Raw genomic sequence first — 24,365 nt, 5'->3', positions numbered from 1 at the left:
TCACGGCTGAGGCCAGCCAGTGGGACACCCTGTCCAGCACTTTCCGCCCTGTCACCAGGATGCCCTGGAATGTCCATCCTTCAGGCCTGTCTCACCTCCTTCCCACCCCTCGCCCCCAGCTGTAAAGAACAGAAAAGTAATAGACAGGTTTTTTCTTTTTTTCTTCTTCTTCTTTTTTTTCATTTTATTTTATTTTATTTTTTTAAGTAACTGGGTGACAGGTTTTTTCTTTTTAAAGTACTGTTCCATTAAAATGAAAGTTGCCACGGAGCTCCTGGGTGGCTCAGTCGGTTAAGCATCTGCCTTCGGCTCAGGTCATGATCTCAAGGTCCTGGGATTGAGTCCTGCATCAGGCTCCTTGCTCAGCGGGAAGCCTGCTCCTCCCTCTCCCTCTGCCTGCTGCTCCCCCTGCTCGTGCTCTCTCTCTGACAAATAAATAAATAAAATCTAAAAAAAAAAGAAAGAAAGAAAGATGCCAGATAAAACAGCACATACTGGAGGGTTCCATGTGGATAAGGAATAAACCAGACAACAGTAATCGAACTCAGGGTCGTCTTCCTCCCAGCTAACGACTAGCAGGAGGGATAAGGAGACTTCTGGGGGTCTGGTATATTCCATTTCTTCCCTTGGGTGCTGGTCACGTGGAAGTGTTCAGTTTTTAAAATTCAATATGCTGCACACAGACGATTTATATACTTTCCTGGATGTAATACCTCAATTCAAAAACATTTTTTTTAAACAAAAAAAGGAAGCATTCTGCCACGGCAGAGGATATGGCTTTCCCAGGGCCTGCACCAGATCTGGCCGGCCCATTCATTATCTCCATCAGACCCTCCCACCGGGGTCACGACGCTTGGAAACACTCCAGCCTTTTACAGACTTTTAGGTAACAACTCATGTCAGCGAATCACCCCACCGCGTTCCCGAGGCCTGGTTGGGAGCCAGTTTATCCCCGAGGCTCTGCCAGCGAGCCGCATGGCTCACACCCACACAGCTACGATGCCTTTACTGTGAGTTCTTCTTTGTTCCCCTTTTATTTATTTTTTTAACAGCTTTCTTGAGATCTAATTCGCGTGCCATACAACTCACCCACTTAAAGTGCGCAATTCGATGGCTTTTCGTGGATTCACAGAATTGTGCAACCGTCATCGCTAGGTTTCTAGAACATTTTCATGACCCCCTAAAGAAATCCTTGTGCCCCTTAGCTGGCACCCCCCTCCCCAGTGCCTCCACTGCTCCCAGGAACAATTGTGTTTACCTGGTAACGAGGTGCTTTTTTTTTTTTTTTTTTATCCTTTAGATAAAAATGGATTGTGTTTCCCTGTGTACTGGTTGCCAAAAATTTCAAAGGGAAGTGTGCGGCCCCGCCTCTGACAAACTCACGAGCCCTCACCTCTGGCCAGCATCTAATTTTCCTGTCCTATTTCCCTTGACTTCCTAGCTTGTTTTTCTTTTATTTTATCTTTGCACGTATAACTTGAAAAACCCACATCAGGATTTGAGTAGGATGGCATTGAATTTATAGATTAATTCAGGAAGGAATTATCTTATCTTTTCTTTTCTGACTAGGCTCCACACCCAGCACGGAGCCCAACACAGGGCTCGATCTGACCACCCTGAGATCAAGACCTGAGCTCAGATCAAGAGTCCGACGCTTCACCGACTGAGCCACCCAGGCCCCCCGGGAATTACCTTTCCATCCGTGAGCATGGTATGACTTTCCATTTATCTAAGTGTTTTTAAAATTTGCATTTATTCGTAAGTGAGAGAAAAAAAATTGCGTTTATTGTACAACATTATCTATAAAGATCTGGAGCAACTTGTACTCGATTTCTTCCAAAACACCTTATATTTTGTTTTGGACTGTTTGATAAATGATGCTAGGACAATTAGCTGTCCATATGGAAAAAGAATAAAATTAGATTTCCACCTCCCACATAAGCAAAATCCGGCTCCTGATGAATTAAAGAACTATGTGGGAAAAGTAAAGTTGTAAACTTTTAAAAAAGAAAATGTAGGATAGGGAAGTGTATTCGATTGGAAAAACCCAGAGCCATAGTGGCTCCTGTAAACTCTCTTATTTATGACCATCTCTATCTCAGGTACAATCACGCTAGGGGTAGGCAATAAAACAAAACCAAATAAAACCAGAAATGTGACTGATTCACAGTGATATCAAGAATGAGGCTTCTGAGGCACCTGGGTGGCTCAGTTGGTTAAGCATCTGACTCTTGATGTTGGCTCAGGTCATGATCTCAGGGTTGTGGGATGGAGCCTCATGTGGGGCTCCCTGTGATTCTCTCTCCATCTCCCCCTGCCCCTTTCCCCCTACTCGTGCATGCATGCATGCACTCTCTCTCCCTCCCAAAAAAAGAATGAAGCTTCTAACCCTATGCTTTGCCATCCTTAGCATGTTGCTTCCATATTGAGATTACCTCAACATTCAAGATGACTGCTGGAGCTCCAACCATCACGTTTGCCTTCTAAATTTTTTCTTTCTTTCTTTTCTTTTTTTTAATTAAATAGGCTCCACGGCCAACATGAGGCTTGAACCACGACCCTGAGATCAAGAGTCGTATGCTCTACCGACTAAGCCCCAGCAAGGTGCCCACATCTGCCTTCCGGATGGCGGAATGAGGAAGGTAAGGAGGGACGTGTCCTACAAGTCCCACAAAACATTTTCATTCACATTTCATTGGCCAGATGTCAGCCAAATGGCCACACCAAGCTGGAAAGGAGACTAGGAAATGTAATCTTTCAGCCGGATTGGCAATACATCTAGCTAAAAAACTGAAATGCCGTTACAAAGGAAGAAGAGTAGAATGGCTATTGGAGGCCCCCAAAAGAAATTAGTCATAGAAAGTTTTTCTGAAACAAAATGCAGCAAGCATAAATGTTAAAGAAAAATATTGACAAGTGTGACTAAATTAAAAATCTAAAACTTCTAATAAATAACAAATTTAAACATTAATATTAAAAACAAAATGAAAGATAAATCTTAGTTTGGGAAAAGATTTGCAGAGCGCATAACTGACAAAGAGTTGTGGTCTGTCATATGTAAAGAACTCTTACAAACCAATAAGAAAAAGCTAAAAACCCAGGCCATGAAACTTACTCTCCTGCACTCAGCAGAGACCAGAGGGTAGCTTTTGTTCGGGCAGAGGGAGGCTGAACCCATGACCTTAAGGACCAAGCCCCTACAATGGGATGGATGTCACTTCATAAGGCACAGGGTGACCCCAACTGTCATGAGGGTTATGGATGTGTGGGTAAAAGTGGGTTCCAATCCTCTTCGAAATGAGGTGCTGTCCAGACAACTGAATATATGGAAGGATTTTCTACAGATCCTTCCTTCTGGGGTGTCTCAACCTTTACAGCTGCAGACACCCCCTCTTCCCCGTGACTTCTGCAACTGCACCTTGGGCTACTTCTCCCACCTCGTCCAAAATGCCTCTTCTCCTTCCCGGCAGAGTCGATCTCAGAGAAAGAGAAATTCTGGCTGTCTTCACTTGAATTCCCCAAGGATTTGGGGGCGAGTGGTCGGGAGGTGACTTCGGATGTCCGTGAGGACAGGGAGGAAAGCCAGTGAAGAATGTATTAGTAAGCAGGTGAATTCGGGGGTTCGGTCTTGCTAGGGACCCTCTGAAAGCTGCAGACCACATGCTTCAGGATCGTCCCAATGAGGGGGACGGGGGGGGGGGTTCGGTCACCAGCTCCTGCCCCTCCGTGGTCTCCTTTTCTCTGGTCTCCTTTTCCTCCTCTGTTACGTGGGTTTATTATCCTCATTACTCTCGCACGTTTGCCGGGAGGAAAGGAGACTATATGTGTGGTTTCGGAGCCAGGAGTGAGCAACTCTCCTTAGGGATCACCCCACCCGGCCCCTCATTTCACGGAAGGGGAAGCTGAGACCCAGAGAGGCCAAGGGCCCGAGCAAGCGCACTGGCGTTCCAGTCCCTGTCTGAGGGGACAGGGGGACGGAACAACGGGAGTGTGCTTCTCTTCCGGGAACCTGGGTCCCTCCAGAGTGAGGGGGTCCCCACTCGGGGCTGTGTGTGTGCTGTCTTCTTTGGCAACTTGGAAATGTTAATTGAGAGAAATTATGCAAAGGAGCCCAGATTGGAGATGCTCGTTTGAATCGCAACGAGGTGGCTATGTTAAAAATAGCAGGAGCAGGCGCCTGGGTGACTCCGTCGGTGAAGCGTCTGCCTTCAGCTCAAGTCATGAGCTCAGGGTCCTGGGATCGAGCCCCACATCGGGCTCCCTGCTCCCTCTCCCTCTGCTCCTCCTCCCTGCTTGTGTTCTCTCTCTCTCTTAAATAAATAAATCTTTAAAAAATAGCAGGAGCAAGGAGTTAATCTTGGGGTTGGAGAGAGGCTGCCAGGCACCATGGCTGAGACGGTCCAGACCGCGGGGCCCCTGGTGTGGTGCTCAGGCTTTAGCGCCTCAGCCTGGACCTGGTGTCAACATCCCGGGACCTCCCCAGTCCCTTTCACAAAGTGGACACCAGTGCGGGTTCCACATAGCAGATCTGACCCTGTCGCTCCTCTCTATATAACCGGCTGAGGCTGCCCATTGCCCCCAGGATAAAAGTTTCCGTCTTGCGCTCCAGGCTTGTCATGCCCGATCCCGCTCATCCCGTGCTCCCCCGGGCTCCCGCCTCACCCTGATCTGAGCATTTGCACAGACTGCTCCTGCTGCCTGGAACAGCGGATGTCTCCTCTTTTCCACCCAGGAGAGCTACGTCATCCTTCCAGCTCCCACTCAAAGGCACCTTTCCTGGTGCCTCTGGGCCAAGCGGGCTGTTTCTGGCTCCGCTTTCCAGACACTCCTCCTCCAGCACCTGTTCTGGGGTTGATGTGTCTGTGGGTCTGGCCACCCTGGGCTGCAAGCTCCCCAAGATCGGGGCCCAGGTCCGGGGCATCCCTTGGGCCTGGCCCTGCCTGAAGCCGGCTCTTCCGTCCTGCACACAGAATGTTCGGGGTGTATGCAGGGGAATGGCCACAGGGCTGCCTCCCTGCGCTCTGCCCTTCACCCCTCCCTCCGGAGCTGGCTGAACTGGCCTGGGTGACTCGGGGCCCCTCACCCCAGCCTGTCCTCAAGGACAGCAGGGGGGAGGGAGGAGAGTGGGGAGAGAGCTTGGTTATTAATTAAAAAGCGAGTCATGTGCAGGCCCTGCTTCATTCCAATAAAAACCGTCAAGGGTATTAATTACCAGATCTGGCGATAGACGCGGGTTAGGTTTGCTCAGGCCGGGTAAGGATCCCGGTGGTCAGAATGTCAATGAGCCCCGGGTCTCCGTGCCTCAGGCTGGGGCTGAGGAGGGGCAGGAGGCCAGGGCACTTTGGCTGGACGACCAGTCACGGGAGCAATGCCACCACCACCACGGGAGCAATGCCACCACCACCACTCTTGCCGAGCAGTTACCGCGTGCCAGGTGGGGCCCCCTGCCCCTTCTCACGAACCATCTGTCACCTCACTCCCAACAGCCTCATGAGATCGCTCCTATTTTTATCTCCATTTTGCAGCAGGGACAGTCAGGCACAGAGAGGTTTTGTAACTTCCCAGGAGTCACACAGCTAGTGGGTGGTTATACCAGGACACCAATCAGGGCTCCTCTTTATTTATTTTTTTAAAAAGCTTTATTTCCTCACTTGAGAGAGTGCGAGCACAAGCAGGGGGAGTGGCAGGTAGAGGGAGAAGCAGACTCCCCACTGAGCAGGGATCTCGATGCAGGACTCGATCCCAGGACCCTGAGATCATGACCCGAGCCGAGGACAGACATGACGTAGGAAAGACGTTAGGGTTCAAAGCTGACGGCCAAGGAAGAATTCTTGAGGCGTCTTTGGTGCAAAAAGGTGGTTTTATTAAAGCACGGTGACAGGACCCGTGGGCAGAAAGAGCTGCACCGGGGTCACGAGGGGTGGCCCATTATATACTTTCAAGTTGGGAGGGGGTTAGGGATAGCGCAAGTCTCTAAGGAATTCTGGAAGCAAGGTTTCCAGGACCTTGAGGGGGCTACCTATTATTGGGAAAAGGTCATTTATTACGGTCTAATAAAACCTGAGTCATGAGACCCTTCAGATGTGTATTGGTGGGTCCTATGCTTGGGGCATGATTGCCAACACGTATCTTGGGGGGATTTAGAGATAAAGGAAGTTTCCAAAGGAATTTTTTTTAAAGATTTTATTTATTTATTTGAGAGAGGGGTTGGGGACAAGCCAGAGGAGAGGCAGAGAGAGAGGGAGAAGCAGACTCCCCACCAAACAAGGAGCCCAAAGTGGGGCTCGATCCCAGGACCCCGGGATCATGACCTGAGCCAAAGGCAGACGCTTAACCGACTGAGCCACCCAGGCGTCCCCCAAAGGAATTTTTATACCTTAAAGTAGACTTACAGGATCCTGGTCGGGGGGTGGGGGTGGGGGTCAGGCTGGGACTGCCTTTTGCCATTAGCAAAGTATTAACATTGAGGCAGCTGAGTTCCTAGAGGAATGTCACTCTGCCTGTTTCAAGGACTTGTCAATGGGCTGTAGGTAGTAAAGAAATGTAATAATTTTTCTTCTGCCTCTGTTCACTGCATCAAGACACTTAACCGACTGAGCCACAGAGGTGCCCCAAGTCAGGGCTCCTCTTAACTGCAGGGATAGAAGAAACCGGACGAGTCGGTTAGCATCACCAAAGCAGCCGGTCATCACCCAGTTGGGGCAGTCGAGGCCGGAAAGTCACACCGGCACGTTGGTGAATGTAAATATGTTCCCCGATGCTCCATCCAGGGCTCCCTCCCCTCCTCACCAGCTGAGTGTGTGTCGGGGGTCTCCCAGGAAGGGAGAGGGTGAAGGGGCCCCAGATGGGCCCAGGTTTGGGGCTCAAGGCTCTCTGCTCCTTGTTGCCTCCCTTCCCTCCTCCCTCCCCCTCTCCCTGCTGCCTCCCGGGCCCTCTGCAGCCCAGCCGGGCTGAACCAACCAGGACTTCTCCGTGTCAGCCCCGGAAGGCCATCTCAGCTCAGCTCTGGTCCCAGCGGAGTTAAAATAGGTCTGACCCAAATACAAGCACAATGCCAGTGCGGAAAATACGGCTATGTCAGCAGAAACTCCAAACGGGTAGGAAACCCATGCACTTGGGCACGAACAGCCCCCCCCCCCAAGAAGGGGGCCAGGCTGGGTGACCGTGAACACTGAGAGTTCCCTTAAATGTCTCCAGTGTGACACAGGTAGATAAGATAGAAGGACCACGTCTCCCCCGACCTGGCTGATGACAAGCTCATGGAGCGGATTGGGCAGTCCACAGCACCACCCCTGTCACGCCAGAGAAAAGGAGGCTCAGAGAGGGGAGGTGCGTACTCAAGGTTGCACAGCTCATGAGCAGCAGGTGGGGGGGGGAGGTCTCCGGTCTCTGGGTGGGATGAAGAGCTAGGGGAGTGGGGGGCAGCTAACATGGAAGTTGGGGCACATTACTCAGGGAGAGCAGCTGGAGGTGATGGCTTTGACTGGCTGTGGGGTGGGGGCCCCAGGCAGGCCTGGGCTGGACCCCCAGGATCATGGCAGACTCCTGTGGAGCCAGCCCTGCAGGTGGGCACTAATGTCAAAGCAAGTGAAAGGCACGCGTGTCCCATCAAGGGGTCGAGGATGGCCTTGAGAGCCCCACTTTCTGTTCAAGCTCCTTCTGAATGCAGAAGGCAGGCAGTCACGTTCTCAGAAAGCATCCAAGGGAGGAAGCTGGTTGAATGTGTGTGTCCAAAAGTGAAATAGAAGGGGGCACCTGGGTGGCTCAGTCTGTTAAGCGGGCAACTCTTGGTTTCGGCCCAGGTCGTGATCTCAGGTCGTGATCTCAGGGTCTTGGGATCGAGCCCCACATTGGACTCTGCACTCAGCGGGGAGTCAGCTGTAGATTCTTTCTCTCTCTCCCTCTGCTCCCCCCGCCCCCCCCCCCCGCTCATGCTCTCTCTGTTGCTTTCAAATAAATAAATAAAATCTTAAAAAACACAAAAAAACCTGAAATAGAGTTGAGGGGGTTTGGGGCACTGTTTCCCACTGTTGGAGAAAGAACAAAATACCTTATTTAGTTGCACTTTGCAGATACAGTGTTTTTTACAAATTGGAGGTTTGTGGCAAACCGGCCTCAAACAAGTCTATTGGAGCCATTTTTTCCAACAACGTTCACTCACCTCGTGTCTCTGCATCACGTTTTGGTCATTCTCACAATATTTCAAACTTTTTCATTGTTATTCTATTTGTCACGATGATCTGTGATCGGTGATTACAAGTCACTGAAAGCTCAGACGTTGCTCAGCATTTTTTAGCAATAAAGTATTTTAAAATTAAGTATGTCCATTTTTTGAGACATCATGCTATTGCTCTTAATAGACTCCAGTAAATGTAACTTTTCTCTGCACCAGGAAACTAAAAAAGTCATTTGACTGGCTTTATTGCGATACTCGCTCCATTGCAGTGTTCACTTTATCGCGGTGGTCTGGGACCCCGCCCGCAGTGTTTCCGAGGTACACCTGTGCGTAGTCACGTACGAAGCGTGATATAAACTGTGCAAATTCAGTGATTCCATGTAGGGAATGCTCTCCCCGCTTTGTTTAAAACCGGGATTCAGGGGCGCCTGGCTGACTCAGTCGGAAGAGCATATGACTCTTGATCTCAGGGTCATGAGTTCAAGCCCCACGTTGGGTGCAGAGATGACTTAAATAAAAACTTAAACTGGCCTCGAGCAATGTAAAGAAGAATGATAAAGATGAGATAGCAAGATGCCATTTTAAATTTGAAATTTTCTTTACTTAGAATGACATTAAGTAGCAAATTGTTAAGAAAGCATCATCTGTTGGAAGACCGTGGGAGAAAGAAAAAAGTTTATTTGAATACCTTTAAAGACATTTTTCCTGCTTTTTGAACAATGTGCACCTCATTTTCATTCTGCAATTATAGAGCTGGTCCGGGCCCTGGGTGTGAACTATTCAGGGGCCAGGCAGGAAGAGAAGTATGTGTGTGTGTGTGTGTGTGTGTGTGTGTGTTTTAAGATTTTATTTATTTATTCGACAGAGATAGAGACAGCCAGCGAGAGAGGGAACACAAGCAGGGGGAGTGGGAGAGGAAGAAGCAGGCTTCCAGCGGAGGAGCCTGATGTGGGGCCCGATCCCAGAATGCCAGGATCACGCCCTGAGCCGAAGGCAGAAGCTTAACCACTGTGCCACCCAGGCGCCCCGAGAAGTGTGTTTTGTGTGGTTCTCTTTATTCCTTTATTTTTAATAAATATTTTTATTTATTTATTCGAATGAGAAAGAGAGAGAACAAGCAGGGTGGGGGGAGGGCCAGAGGGAGAGGGAGAAGCAGGTTCCCCGATGAGCAGGGAGCCCCATATGGGGCTCGATCCCAGGAGCCCGGGGATCAGGACCTGAGTTGAGGGCAGACGCTCAACCAACTGAGCCACCCGGGCGCCCCTGGAACTTGTACTCTTAACCATTAGGCTGAACAACCTCTTTCTCTTGATCGCTTGGTTCTCTTTGGCTCTGGCTCGGATGGCCATCATTTAGGATGAAGCCGAGGGGAATTCATTAGGATGTCTGAGAACTCCTCTCGTTTAAAAATGAAAAAAACGAAAGCCCAGAGAGGGGAAGAGACTTGCCTGTGGTTGCACAGCAGCCCCTGACTCCCTGAGCTGCCATAAAGAGTCTCCTGGGGGAGAAGACAGTCCCCACTCTGTCACTTGAAGGACACTTCCTTTCTGAGCTCTTAAGGGGTCCCAGGCTGTAGCCTCGGGGGACCCGGTAGGTCAGGCCCCGGGGGGAATTGGGTGGTTGGTCTCCAGGGGACAGATGAGGGCTGAAATCCGGCCCACACTTGGCTGGCTCAGCTCGTGGGGCTTGGGCCTGCCATTCAGGGGCCCCGAGTGAGGGGACAGAAATAGGCCATCTGTGAGCTTTCCCAGGGGCCCACTGCCTCCGAGTGCGCTGGCATTCTCTGCTCATTTATTTATTTTCCAGAGCAGGAAAGTGGATTTGAAACGCTCCTCCTGAATGTTTACCCCTGGGGGAATGTCCGGCTTACGAATAATTCAGCAAGTCGGGGACCGGGGGCCCGCGGGCTCGGTCCTGTCCCAGAAGTCGCTGCACGTGGGCCCAGGGCAGATCCCGCCCTGCCACTTGCTGCTCTGTGAGCTTGGGGGAGATTCTCTGGGCCTCAGAGCCCCCAGCTATAAATGGGGGTGCTGAGCCTCTCCTCGCCACAGGCGGCCCACGATGCTGTCCCGTCCTCACAGCCTCGGCCTTCGGCTTGGGCATTGCTGCCCTTCCTCATGGCCTTCGTCTGGCTCTCAGCGCCACCAGCCCTTTCTGGACATGTACTTGAGCACACTGAGAGCGGGACAGAGCAGGGACTGAAGCTGGAGGGTGCAGGCCAAGGGAGGGCCTGGTTCCACGGGGACACAGCTGGCTCAGCTCACGGCGGGGCCGTCCGGTGGCTGTGCGGGCCACCTCTCGCCCACGTCCTCGGGTTATTCTTGGTGGCCTCTCTCAAAGGGGTCATTTTTTATGTCCAAGGCAGGCTGTCATCCTTGTTCCCACCCTGGCTCCAGACTCGCTTCTCCAGAACAGAAGGGAAGGGCTCTGGGTGCCAGAAACGACCCCTGTCCCCCAAGAACTCTGTGCCTGGCCCCATAGGCCCCCGCCAAGACCCCCAGGCCACCTCTGAGTTCCTGTGGGACTGAGTCACCAGTCACACCAACTTGGCTGTGGAAGGATGATCTTCAGGCCTCCTCACCTCCCAGGTGGAAGTCACGCCACAACCTTGGAGTGCCCTCTGTTGGTGGGGGACAGATGGCATCCCCCACACCCCACGGGCTTCTGAATGCTTGCTGTTGAGCCTAAAGCAGGAGTGATTTCAGTGAGATTTAAACAGGGAGGGTTGTTGGGTGAATGGAGGAACGAATCCTCAAGCAGCACCGAGTTCTCTGGCGAAGGGGGGGTGGGCTTGGCCGGGGGCGGGGGAGGGACCAGGCCGCCCGTGGTGGCACTCCCATCCCCCACCCCGTCTCTCAAGCTCTGGGAGGCAGTGACCTCACGCTACTCTCTCTCATAATATTTACCAACAGCGCTGCAATTGAGCCCAGCAGCTCGGCAATTATAATCATGTTATCATTATTGCTGATAATTCCGATCATAAGCATAAATTATAAACAGGAGCAGGCCACAGCGGGTAGGAGCAGGGGGCAGGGCCACCTCTGGGAGGCCTGTGTGTCGGGGTGAGACCGGCCTGGCCCCCGACTCCCCCGCCCCGCTTCCCCTCCCCTCTTGTTTCTGGCCAAGGCCAAGCCCCTCCAGAGCCCGGCCCAGGGATCCCGGGGCCTCCGGGTGGCCTTTTCCTGCCAGGGTCCCCGGGTTGTCCTGACCACCACGCACCAAGCCCCACTCTGCCTCACAGAAACTATTAAGGCGCAATTATTACCGAGATAGTCTTTCCAGATTGATCTTTCAGTTACTCCACGACTGCAGCCATGGAGACGGCCCCAACTCAATTACATGCCTCTCTCTGTTCTTGACAGATTCCCGCGGAGGAGAGTCGTGGCTGGAGGCACCGCGGAGAGGAGGCGCGAGGCAGGGAGGTGCACAGAGCGAGGGGTCCTGCTCAAGGGAGCTCCCTACAGAGTCGGCGGCCGACAGATAGAGGGAAAACCCGGACAGAGAAAACGGAGATCAGCAAGGCCCCTGACAGCAGACAGAGGAGGCCCGTGTCCGTCCATTCTTTCCTTCATCTCTTCGTTCAGCAAACATTTGTTCAGTGCACTAGTCTGGATACTGGGGACGAGGAGGAGCGTGAGGACCCCGCCCCACCTCCTCCCTCACCCGAGTTTAATGCGTGAGTCAGACGGGGATCAAATCCTCACTCACCCAACATAAAATCAACCGGCCAGAGTACTCAGGAGTACTAAGGGCTCTGGGAGCCTTGCTCAGGTGGCCGGGCTGGCCAGGGAGGTGGGGAAGAGTGAGACCTAGAAGATGGGGGGCTGGCCTGGCAGGGGGCATGCAGGGCACTGGGTTCAGGACCTAGTGTGGAGGCTGGCTTTCCTTCTATAATGCAAAAGCAGAACTCTGACTCCAAGGCCTGGGCAGACCCCTTGTTGGGGGGGGAGTGGGGGCAGGCTGGTAGGGGACAAAGGGGACTCTTCCCCTGGAGGTGAAGGTCTGCAGCAGGGCCTGGGGGTCCCAGAAAATCCCAGGGCAGGAAAGAAATATTTTAAGGAGCGCTGAGGGCCTGACCCAGTGAGCCCATGGCATGGAGGCGGGAGGGGGATGTCCAGTTGGTTTGCCGTTCTCCATGGGGCCAGGGGCATGGCCTCAGTTCAGGTGGACGGCCCCTCTGGCGCACTCCTGCACACGCCACAGCGGCTGGCCCGGAGCCCCAGGTTCCGGCGCTCGGTCTGCGTGGTACCCGGGACAGACAGCGTACTTTGGTGTGGATCCTGGGCCCTCCCATCTCAGGGCCAGGCCTGTGACAGAGAAGCCAGCACTGAGTGCCCCGTGGCTCAAGGGACGTGGCAGTGGGCCAATCCCGCGTGGCTGGGGATGGTCAAATCACAGGTGCCAGAGCTGGAATAACCCTCTCCTTGAGTGCGTCTCAGAAGCGCTAGGGACTGTGTTCTGTAGGGCAAAGTCCCAGGACTCCCTCCCTGCCTTCCAGGGTCTGGGACAACACATCTGGAAAGGCCTGGGCCCGCGCCTTTAAGAAACACATAAGGTGAGGAAACTGAGTCCCAGGCTCCCCAAAGTCAGCAGTGAGCTGAGCTAGAAGTTGCTCCCATGGGACCCTGAGCCACTAGCCACGTATGAAAGTCTGTCTTGGCCAAACTGAGAGGTGTTCTAAGTGTAAAACAGACACCGGCTATCAAAGACTTCGTCTAAGGCAAAGAATAGAAAACGTCTCCATTTCTAAAATTATTATTACGTGTTGAAACGAATACTGTTTGGACTGCATACATCGACGGAAAGGCTGCATTGAATAAAAATTTATTGTTGAAATTAATTTCACCTGTTTCTTCTTCTCTTTTTTGTCACGCAGCTACCACGAGATTTAAAGTTTCCTCTGCAGCGTGCGTTTGTGGCCCACGTCCTATCTCTGTTGGCCAGCACTGCACTGGACTACTTGCCAGGGCCAGACCCTGGGCCTGGGAGGCTGAGGCTGCAGGTTTGCCGGTGCCCCGATGGCAGACCTCCTGCTTCCTGCCTCGGCTTGCCAGCCGGGGTGCCTGAAATCCCAAAGCGAGGGCTTTATTTTGTTGGGTCTGGAAGGCTCGGAGGACTCTAAGAGGTTGCTCTGTAGTAAAAGAAATGATTTTGTCCTTAGCGGCCATGGAAACAGATTTGGGAATGAAAGAAGTTGCTGGTGGCCTGAGGGATGGCCTGGTCTGTGGGTGGGTGGATGGGTGGGGGATCTGGGTGACAGATTCAGGACCCCCACCTTCCCCTCAGCAAGCCCATCACCTACCTTCGGGTGCTGTGTGGCCCCCCCTATCGCCTGAGCGCCCCCAGCTAGACTCCAGAGTCTACACCCACCTTGTCTGCTCTTGTTGCGGGGACCCCCGCACACCACCTTCAAAGCCCATTTCCATACACTGAATCTTATTTTCCCTTTGATTTTCATGATGGAACAGGAGATAATCTCTGAAGAGAAAGGAGTAGCTGGTTCCAGAAGCTGTTCGAGTCTTATTTTAAAAGGATAAATACTAATTATCAGAGAAAATCATTTCCTGAAAAGCCAATGAAACCCACGGAGAGGGTGCAAAGGAGCAGCAGGTCGGGGATCAGGAGTCCTGAGGTCCATCCCCGACACGCACCGTGGGACGGCTGTGAGCCAGTCCTTCCCTCTCCATAATGCGGGCTGCTTACCTGTAAGATGAAAGTACTGGGTTCACTGTCCCCACCTTTGGCCCCTGTGGTCATATCTGGGGCAGCACAGTCCCAGGCTCCCTGGAGGCTTGCCCTAAGCTAAGGATCACCTTATTAGGGGCAGCAGGGCTGTCCCTCTATCTGTTCCCTGACCCCTGAAGTCTTACCTCTAAGGAGCCAGGAGCTGGGAGAAGTGGCCCAGAATCATGGGAAAGGAAATGATGCACGCAGGAGGTCACGGACCCAGGACTGGACCCAAACCCCAGGGGTGTGTGGGGGCTGAGTCCCGGCGGGCAGCTTCCCCTGCTGGCCGGTCTGCTGGTGGGAGACCAGGGAACATAGGCACGGGGCCAGGAGGGAGAGACCAGCTCCTGCCAGGGAGTCCCCGGAGGGACCAGAGATACAGAATGCCCAGGGACACACTCACTTCCATAAATGCCCTGGCCTCTTGTATCCCCATCTGTGAAATGGGGGTTGTCGGGCCCACCTGCCGGTAGGGTTCTCAAGAAGATGACAAGCACGGAGGCTTTGGGATGGAGGGAGTCCCATGGCTTCGAGGTTGATCAGGGGAAGGCAGTGAGCGGAGCCTGTTTCCAGGTCTGTGGAGTATGGGGGATGCGGCCAGGCCTGACGGAGGATGAGGCAGGGCCAGTGCAAATGTGCTTTTTTTTTTTTTTTTTTTTTTAAAGATCTTCTTTATTTATTTGAGAGACAGAAAGAGCACAAGAGAGCTGTTCAAGCAAAGACAGTGACTGGGACTTTGCCCCTAGAGGAAGCCAGCAGATTAAAAACTGAGCACTACCCTTTGTGGAGCGCCCACTACACACCAGGCACTACACCAAGCATTTTTCCCATGTCATATGTCATTCAGTCCTCATAGCCATCGTACAGAGAAAGGACTGTCTTGTCTCCATATTATGGATGAGGAAGCTCAGACCCAGAGAGGTCAATCGACTCAGCTTAGAAGACACAAAGCACGTGAAGCCCGAGTGTCACACATAGTGGGTGAGGCCTAGACACGCAGGGCCAAGGCCTTCTGCTGTACCACACTGCCCCCAGTCTGCCTGGGCAAGGTGGGGTTCAGGCTGGCTGTTCTGGACTCAAAGAGCAGCCCAGAGGCTGGAAGAGACCTCGGACCACCAGCGCTCCACGCACGTAATTGCTGCTCTGGTTTCTGCCTGCAGAGGGCAGTACTGAGCACACACTGATGCTCCCTCCCCCATCAGGGCTCAGCTCCCCGGAGGACTCGGTGGTGGCCCCCGGGATACAGAGGCTTCTGGTTCTCTGCCCCAGGATTTGGGGTCCGGAAAGCATTCTCCCTAGAAACCAACAGCCCAACCAGCCGGCCCTTCCGGGGACCAGCGTACCCCAGCTGGGCCCACGGAGGCCACGCCTTACCTCCAACACATCATGGGCTGCTGCGGATGGGATGGAGGGACCGGATGGGATGGAGGGACCGTAGGCTAGTGGGCTGAACCGGGGCTATGGAGACAATGCCAGCCACGCCAAGTACATGCCATATGTCCCTAAGCAAGTCACTTTCCCTCATCGTAAAAGGAGGCCAGTACAAGACACCCCCCACAGGCTTAGTGACGCTTAAAAAGAGTGCCCACCATCACCGTCATCTGTGGGGCCACACGGCGGTTTACTGAGAGGATGCAAAAAAAGGGGGAATGGAGGTGCAGGGAGGTGAAGTGCCTTGCGCAAGGTCATCTGGCGCTAAGAGGAAGAGCCAGCATTTGAACCCACACGATGTCTAGACCCTAGCTCTTCCCCTCAGTGATGTTGCCACACCAGGGCCAGCAGAGGGCAGGTGGGGATGTGGGTCTGAAGGGGACCACACGATAGGGTGTCAAGGTGTCCCCAGGCCTCCCGGTGATGACGGGGATAGGCAGGTACCCCCAGGAGGGCAAAGGGCAGTGTGGGATGGAGGGGACATCGTGGCCTCATTCCCAGTCCCCACTCCGCTGGCCAACGCTGTGGGCAAGGCATTTGGTGGGCTCCTTCTGGGCTTGGCTTTGGGCTGTGCACTGTGGACCCGCCCTGCGCAGGAAGAGCTCTGTCTGATGAGCTTGTGGGCTAGACCTGGTCGGCCACGTTTATCTTTTACCAAGTGCCTGCTGTGTGCCCAGCAGGGTCGCAGGAGGCTGGGGGAAGACCTCGTGGGCTTTGCTGGGACCTGGAAGATTCTCAGTCTCTGTTTGGCTCTCTCCATCTAGGCCAGGAGCTCCCTGGGGTTGGGGCCTGCCTGGCTTGCGTCCCTCCCAGGAGTGCCCAGCATAGCAAGGGCCTAACACAGGACTTGGGGCACACTCCTTGTGGTGAATTAAGATGCACGGCTCTGGCTCTCGAGAGGATGGGACGTGTGCTCCCTGATTCCATAGGACGGCTGGTATGGTAGGGGAAGCGGGTGGCAAAAGCCCGAGTCTGGGGATCAGAAGGAGGGCTGCCCAGACAAGATGGGCCTTGGAGCCTCCAGCTGGATCTGCTGCGACCTTGGGCATGCCACTGCCTTCCTTCACATCCCCGGGGACAAAGGCTGAAAGAGGTACCTGGACCAGCCACCGGAAGCTAACCTGGGCAGGGTGGGAGTGACCAGCCAGCCGACTTCAATTCTGCAGCCGCTGCCGCGCCGGGCGCTGGCCTCTGCTCCCGGGTGCCTCCCCGCGCCCGCCGAGTGACCTTGACCCCGCGCCCGGGCCCCCAGCGCCCCGGCTTCCTAATCCGCCCCCCGACGGGGGCTGGGGAGGCGGACGGGCGTCGCCGGGCAGCCAGGGGGCGCCGAGGCCGCGGGCGCCCCTCCCGCAGGCCCCCCTGGCGGCGGGCGCTGGGGCGGCGCGCGCTCGGGGCGCCGGGGGCGGGGCGGGGGGCGCGGCGCTCCCCCCGCGGTGCCCAGGCCGGGGCGCGGGGCGGGCCGGGCGGGCTAATCCCGTATGTAAATGACAGCCAATGGAGGGTGGTGTTGCGCGGGGCTGGGATTAGGGCCGGGGCGAATGGCTGGCAATCTTACTGGGATTACAGAACAAAGAGCCTCCCTGCGCTCCCGCTCTCGGCTCCGCTCCCCGCGCCGCGCCCCGCCCTCCGCCGCAGCCCGCGCCGGGGGTGGGGGCCGCCGAGCGCCAGCCCCCCGGCCGGCCCGAGAGCCCCCCGCCGCGGCCCCTCCCCGGCCGGCGCCCCGCGCCCCCCCGCCCCCCCGCCGCGCCGCGCCGCGCCGCGCCTCCCTCCGCCGCGCCTTCCCCCATTCTCCCGGATTAATTAAGGAGGCAGCGGCAGGAGGCTGAGTCCTGGCCGCGGGCCGGGGCCGGGGCGCCGCTGGCAGGAGCGCTTGGGGATCCTCCAAGGTAGGAGAAACTTTTGCGGGGGGCGGGCGCCGAGGCCCTTCTCCCCTTCTCCTCCCACCCCCGTGGCCCCCGCCCCTCCCCCTCAAGGTGTTCCAGAATCCGGGTCCGGCTTTTGGGTGCCTAGGGAGGCACGTGACTGGGATTATAATTCTGGTCGGGGGGAGGGGAGGGCCGGCCGCCCCCACCTGCCGGGAGGGGGTGGGAGCCAGGAGCTGTCACCCCCGGCCCTCCTGGAGGTGGGGGGCGCCCCGGGGCGGGCGGCGGGCGCCCGCAGGCTGCTGTGGTTGGCGAATGAGGTCAGTCGTGCTGCCCGCGGTGGCGGGCGCCAGTGTGGGAGCAGAGGGGGCTGGGAAGGCCGCGGGTCCCCGCCCCCCCACCTCTGCCTTCCTCGGGCTGGGCCATCTCCCGGCCCGTGCCCCCCACTCGCAGGCTGAGTCCGACACAGCGAGGACTGCCCCGGCACAGTGGTTCCTGTCCGGGCCCCCCGGGAGGGGGCCGGCCTAAGTGGTGGCAGCTGAACCTCGGGAGGAGGGCGGGGAAGAGTCTCAGAGGGTGGCAGTGGGGGCCACAAAGCTTCCAGAAGAGCAAGTTGGGGGTGCCCCGCATGTGGGTGGTCTCCGAGTTCCTGCACATGGGCTGGGAGGCCTGTGGAGCGCCACGGGGTGCTTGATGCCCACCCCCCCATCCTGAGTCCCTGGAAATGACGGGCTTGATGCCTGTCCTGGGCTCCAGCCCCAGGCCTGCGGCCAGGGAGAGGGACGATGCCCTGGCCGGGGCCCAGGGCAGAGGGGGGGACCTTGCAGCTGAGAGTTCTGCCCTCCTGGCCTTGCTGGAGCCCTGGACATCTGGCCATGTGACCCAGCCTCTCGGGACCAGACCTGGGGTGGGAGGCTCCTGTGTCCCCATCACAGCCCAAGTGAGGGGGTCTCGCTGCCAGGCCTGCGGGGAAGCACCGGCCTTGGACGGAGTATGGTACTGGTGATGTGGGGTGTGGGACTGCCCTGGGATTGCCCCGGGCCCAGGAGCTGGGGTGAGGGGCTGGCGTGGACCGCTAGAGGAGTGGGCGTTTGCTCGAAGTGGGAGGAAGGGGCGGCCAGAAGGCACTCTGACCTCCTCTGGCTGGATATGGTTGCCCCGTGGCTGGGACTGCTTGCTCCTTGGCACTGCCCGGGTCCTCGGGGCTTGGGAGGTGCCTCTCCAAGCAGCCGTTTATTTCAGCAGCGTCATTCCCAAAGGGAAAGGGCACGGGCATTGATTATTTATTCGGAGCAGGACGTAGCAGTGACTGGGAGGCTGGTGGCTGCTGGTGGCTTCTGGCGGGGAAGGTCTGGGCACAGGAGTGGCTGCGATGGGGGTGGTTGGGTGCCTGTCACGAGCCACCCACGGCGGGAAGGGGCCCAGGAGGCTGCGAGGTAGACTCTGACCTCTTCTGAACAGGGACCGCTGGACCAAGGGACAGACCTGGCTCCAAGGTGACAGGATGTTGGAATCCCCGACCTGCTTTTGGGATGTGAGAGGCTTAAGACCACACCCCATTCCGTAGCCTGCTCTGCGAGTCACCTAGAAGGTTGAGGCTCTGACTCAGAGGGTCCCAGAGGACCCCAGCAGAGGAACCAACAAAGGTGGGAACTCTGTGGCCACTCGCTGCCCGCATGTTTAAAATGCGGGAGACCTGGGGCCGAAGGTTGCAAAATTGGGTCTCGAAGAGAGCATTATAGGGGCGTGTTTAACCTACTTAAGGGCACTGCTCTCTAGATGCTGGAGGAAGGGTCGTTTCCGTGCAGCGTATTAATCACAAATACTTTTTATCTGTTCTTTGAAAGCAGTCTCCCAGAGCCAGGCTAGCTTTGATAACGGTGGTGGTGGTGGTTAGCGTTCGATGCTTGGAAATAGTCGGAAAGGCACACATAATGATAGGGGTCTCGGAGGCAGTGTTCTAGAAGCCTGTCTCCAGCAGCTGGGGCCTGCGCAGTTTGGTGGCAGCCGGCTTATCAGAAACCCCAGGTGAGGATCTCAGGGTGATGTGGTGGGTGACGCCTTGGGGCACTGAGATCCTAAGGTGACCTTGGAGTGGGTTCGGGTTCATGTGCTCCGGCTTTCCTCTGTCCGCCCACCGCCTCCTCCACGGGCTCACTGAATCCCGCTGCTTTCTTGAATGGCCTTTGCATAGGCTGTTCCTCTTCCCGAAGCTTCTTCCCATCTTTCCCTGAGAGGATGGGAGACTTCCTCTGATGGCCCGACCTGGCTGGTGTGAGGGGTGGGGGTGGCAGGATTTGCCCTTCTCGTCTCCTCTCTGTGGCTGTCATGTCTTCGGGCTGGCATCCCAGGGCTGGCCAAGGTGCTACCTCTGTGTCCCCCCATGATGTCCTGTCCATCCTCTGTCCCGGTGTTGCTCTCACTCAGAGGTTCCACATCTGTCTCCCCGAGTGCACTAGGGACAGGGCAGGGACCGAGGCTTGCTTTGGGTTCCCTGGTGCCCCAGGGCTGGTACCCAAACACTCATCAGATGGCTACTTGAGGGAATGAATGAAGTCTGGCTTCAGGGCCTTGGCCCACATGGCCAAGCAGCTCCTCCCGTTATCCTGAATCCCCATCTCTGGGGAAGGCCCCCCACACAGTGGGGAGAATCCCAGGGTCTTCCCCTGAGCTTCCTGGGACCCCCCTTTCACCATTACCCCAGCCTGTGTCTTCTGCTCACACCCAAGCCTGGGGCTCTGCTTGCTCGATGTCCTCAGCCCTGCCCCTCTCAGTCGCCCGACTCTTGGCTGTTTGCGGGCATCTCTGGGATGCCTCGCAGCCAGGTTCTGTGGGACGAGCAGGGAAGTGTGCCCGGCTCCACGGTCTCGCGGGGCACCCGGGAACCTGCAGGGTTAATTTCACAAACACTGGGGAGCGGAGCAGGACCTGGGGCCAGGGGCTCAGAACCTTCTGGGAGGGCATGGGGCCCAGGAGACCTGGACCCGTGGGGCAACTGCAAGGGAATTCCCAGTAGGAACTCCTAAGCAGGGGCGGAGTAGTGGAAGGATTGTTTTCTGTGGGAGAACTGGAAGAGAGAAAATGGTCATAAGGCAGTGAGATGCTCCCTGTTCTGTGGCAGGTTACAATGGAGGCTTCTGTGTGTAGGTCCTGGGGTGTCCGGGCGGGGCCCAAGGGGGGCCGGCTCCCTCACTTGGCTCCCAGGGCCCTTGTTGGCAGGCGTGTCTGGCTGGGATTCTCTGATCCTCATACTCACCAGGGTAGATACTCTGTCTTTTCAGACTCAGGGCTGTGGGTCATGGCTGATGACAGCCGAGGGGCGCAGAGCCTCCAGGATGGGGGTGCAAGGGGGCTGAGCCCTCATTCACTTTGTGGGGTGTGAGATTTGCCGAACGAGCTGAGGCCATACTTTGTCCCTACCCGGGCTTGCCATGATTGGTGGGGCTGTCTCAGGCAGAACTCTTGCTCCTGACCCCCTTCCTCTTGGTCCGCAGCCAGGCCTGGCCAACCCAGAGCTCTTTCTGCACCCACCTGTCTCCCTCCTTCAGGACCACCTGCTTCTGGTTGCCAGATCTGGCTAATAAAAATAGGGTTGCCCAGTTAAATTTGGATTTCCGATAAGCCACGGATAATGCAGGATCGAGGACGTAACTTATACTAAAGACTTGTTTGTTTCGCTGAAGGTGAACCAGGATCTCGTGTTTTATCTGGCAGCCCTACAGCTATGACCTCTGGGCGGTGGGGCTGCTGGGGACTGGGGAGAGGCTCAGGGCGGGATTGGGCCTGGAGTTGGGGGTCGGGGGTCAACCCAGATCGCCAGGGATGGTCTGGGTTCGAATGAGGCAGCACTGAATCCAGTTTCCTTGGTCGGGCTTTCTCTAGTCCAGATCCCCTGTGAGGCTTGGGTGGTGCGGGGGACTCAGGAATCCTCAGTCTGGGAAGCCCTGGTTTTCAGAGATTTCCATGCCACTGTGGCAGGAGGAGGAGGGGAAGGGAAGTTGTGGGGTACACCGAATCAGACACCCAAGTTAGGATTTGCAGTCAGGGTGTGCAGAGCGAGGCCTGAGCCGTGGGAGGCTTAGAGATCCTGCCTTGGGGAAGGCGGGGCTGGTAGGGGAGGGTCTCCACTGGGTTGGGTCATAGGCCTGAGGGTCAGCCCCCTTGGAGGGATGCCTTGTCGATGTAGCACCATTTCGTGCCGCCATTGGAGGCAGCCTCCAGCCTCTGTGCTGTGCTGAGGCCCCAGGACTGTGGACTGACTACAGCCAGGAAGTAAGGGGCAGGGTCTTGGGGGCCATGTCCCTTGCCCCAAGTCTGGGCTGTGTGCTCACCTGTGAAGTGGAAAGGATCTTGCCTGAGCCTCAGGTGCTGTGATGGGGGGGGGGGGGGCTTCCAGAGCATAGATATGTGGGTCACCCCAGTGCAGGTCCGGAGTGGAGATGGTGTGGGAAGCCTGAGCCCATAGCTGGAGGCAAGGAGCTGGGGTTACCCCTCAGGCGGCTTCTCTCCTGGAGGTTTGGATGGGGCCAGGCCTGTTTTGCCGATTGGGGTATTGGGGGGGGTGGATAGTCTCAAGGTACATTTTCTGGCTTCTGCCAGAATCACCATAGAGGGGAGTCTGTATCTGTCCATCCATCTGGCTGTCACTCCACCAGCCAGTAGAAACTTACAGATGCCTCCCCCGCCCCCTCCGCAGGTCTCCAGGGTCTCAGGTCCTGGCATCCAGCCCCAGGCCTGCACGTAGGAGGGGCTCACCCTACACGTTGTTCTCTGTTTTGTCGAGGGATAAGGGATATCCAGTGAAAAGCTCAAGTTTTTAATAAGTGTGTTTTCCAAGGGGTTTGACCATTGTACACATCACGCAGCCCAGCCCCTGTCAAGATGTGGAACATTCCATCACCCCTGAAAGTTCCCTCAAGCTCATTTGCAGCCAGCCTCTTACCCTCCCCCAGTCCCTGGCAACCACTGTGTGTTTTCTGTCTTCTTTCTCTTTTCTTTCTCTCTCTCTTTTTTTTGTTTATTTATTTATTTATTTATTGGAGAGAGAGCACAACCAGGGCTCGGAGAGGCAGAGAGAGAGAGGGAGAAGCAGGATCTCCACTGAGCAGGGAGCCCGATGCGGGGCTCGATCCCAGGCCCCTGGGATCATGACCTGAGCTGCAGGCAGACGCTTAACCGACTGAGCCACCCAGGCGCCCCTCTTTCTCTCTCTCTTTTTTTAACCACTGTGTGTTTTCTCTCTGCAGTTTTGCATTTTCCAGAATGTCATGTAACTGCAGTCACACAGAATGCAGCCTGAGTCTGGCTTCTTGGACCTTTTGGTCGCTGAGTAGCCTTCCATCATCTGGCTGGGCCACATAGCTGCCCCTGCTCTGTGATGGCGGTGGCGGCAGTGGTCAGGGACCCCGGGTTTGCAGAGCCCCGCTGGGGACCAGCCCAGAGGAAGGGGTACCTTTTGCCCCTGTTCACCAAGGCACTGCCTGCGCCCCTTTCCCACCCCCATTGAGGTGCACACCTCTGTCTGCAGAGCTAGAATTTCATCCTCCGGTTCTGGTGACTCACACAGCCAGCAAGCCCCTGATGAAATTACACCTGCCTACAGCCGCCCTCACACCCACACAGCCCTCCGCCGTGCAGGTGGGCTCCTGGGGCAATGATGCTCTGAGGCCAGGACAGCTGGGGCGCGGGCAAGGGCAGCCGTCTGTGCCCGGTGGTGTCTCCCCCATCTCCGGCTGCCCCGCTGGCCCGGAGTCGGGGGGGGGTGGTCCCTGGCCGTGTGTCCCTGGTCTCCACTCCTGCAGCCTTTTAACTTGGGGTAGAACTTCTCTGTTTTCCTGAAACAAGAGCAGGGCTTGTTTCGGGATGGGGGGTGGGTAGGAAAGGACATTGAGGCCAGCGGTAAAGTCGGGAGCGTGATTTAGGGTCCCCTAGAAGGGGGCTGTGTGACCTCAGGCAAGTGACTTCAGATCTCTGTGCTTGGGTTTAGTCATCTGTAAACGGGAAAACGGGGCCAGTGAGGGACTCAGCTGTGGCCACACAAGCCGGTGGGCCTCCACAGAGGGGGGCTGCCGACGGGGAGGAGGTGGGGACATGTGTCCCTCCTTGGAGCCGAAGTAGGGCCACTTTTATCCATGTTACCAGCTAGGGTTCTAAATAACAACGTTTGCCGTCCACCTCCGCCCGTGGTCCGCGCTGCATGGACAGTGGCTGTTGTGAACATTTCCGTGGGCATCACTGAGATTTCGGTTGGCCACGGAAGCTTCTAGTCAGGCCGATTCTGGCTCTGGCATCTGCCCGCCTTGTGTGAGTTGGACAGCTGCCAGGTCGGCTGAGACTCAGTTTGACCATCTGAGAAGGGAGACAGCAGTACCTCGCAGGGTTGTACCCACCGCATCATGAGCGGTGGCGTCTGAGTGGAGGGCAGCCCACCAGGTCCTATGCGCCCCACAGGAGAGGGACGCATAGGTGTCTTGAGAGATTGGAAGGGTTTTAACTTTGTTTTTGGTAAACAAGTCATTTATTTTTCCCGGTGAGCCTGGCAGCCCCCAGCACCCCTCCCCTTCCCCTGCCCCCCCCCCCCCCGGACTCTCCCGGCCCGGTCTCAAAGCCCGCACCCCCAGTCCAACTCTTGGGCTGTACCTTGGTGGGAAGCCTGGGAGGACTGGAGCAGGCGAGGCCCATACTCGGGTGCTCCTGGGTGGCTCCCTGGAGTAGGCAGAACCCCTGCCTGCCCACCCACCCAGCTCCAAGGTGGTCCTGGCGGGCTTCAGGGGGGTCTTATGACTGGGCCAGTCTGGTGTCTCGTGTTTATCCAGGAGCTGGTTTTTCAGGTGTGCCGGCTTTCAGCAGAGAGGCCCAGGTTGGGAGAGCTAGGGCCTTTGGGAAGGGGGGGGTGGTTGCTCCTGTTTCCCGTGTGCATCCTGGCTTCTGGGCGGATAGGCTGACCACATCCTCCCTCCGGTCCTGGTCCATTGCCCTGCATATCCAGGGGAGAGATGCTCTTCCTCGGCCCGGATCACAGGCCAGAGCCCCTCCTTGGGGTTCCTTTACCTGCCTCAGGTTTCCCTCCTTGCCAGCAGGGGCGCCATAGAGCCAGCAGGGCCTTTGAAGCCAGACATGGGTTCAAGTCCCCGTTCTAAGTGCCCAGGTGCTGTGTGGTCTCAGGCGAG

At 56.3% G+C, this 24,365-nt stretch overlaps 1 protein-coding gene across 3 annotated transcripts in view; it reads left to right on the top strand.

Moving 5' to 3' along the window:
* Nucleotides 1-17,087: 17,087 nt before the first annotated feature.
* The window catches only part of GTF2IRD1 (GTF2I repeat domain containing 1), a 103,555-nt gene continuing 96,277 nt past the window's right edge, over nucleotides 17,088-24,365 (top strand). The window contains exon 1 of one of the 3 annotated variants that reach the window (XM_044390182.3): nucleotides 17,088-17,220. The gene's annotated coding sequence lies outside the window, so the exon portion shown is untranslated. The remainder of the gene's footprint in view (nucleotides 17,221-24,365) is intronic. The other 2 variants (XM_044390183.3, XM_044390184.3) reach the window with 2 other exon arrangements.

The sequence above is a fragment of the Ursus arctos genome, unplaced genomic scaffold (assembly GCF_023065955.2).
Source record: "Ursus arctos isolate Adak ecotype North America unplaced genomic scaffold, UrsArc2.0 scaffold_2, whole genome shotgun sequence".
In the NCBI taxonomy this organism is placed as follows: Eukaryota; Metazoa; Chordata; class Mammalia; order Carnivora; family Ursidae; genus Ursus; species Ursus arctos.
This window is presented reverse-complemented; position numbering and strand designations above follow the sequence as displayed.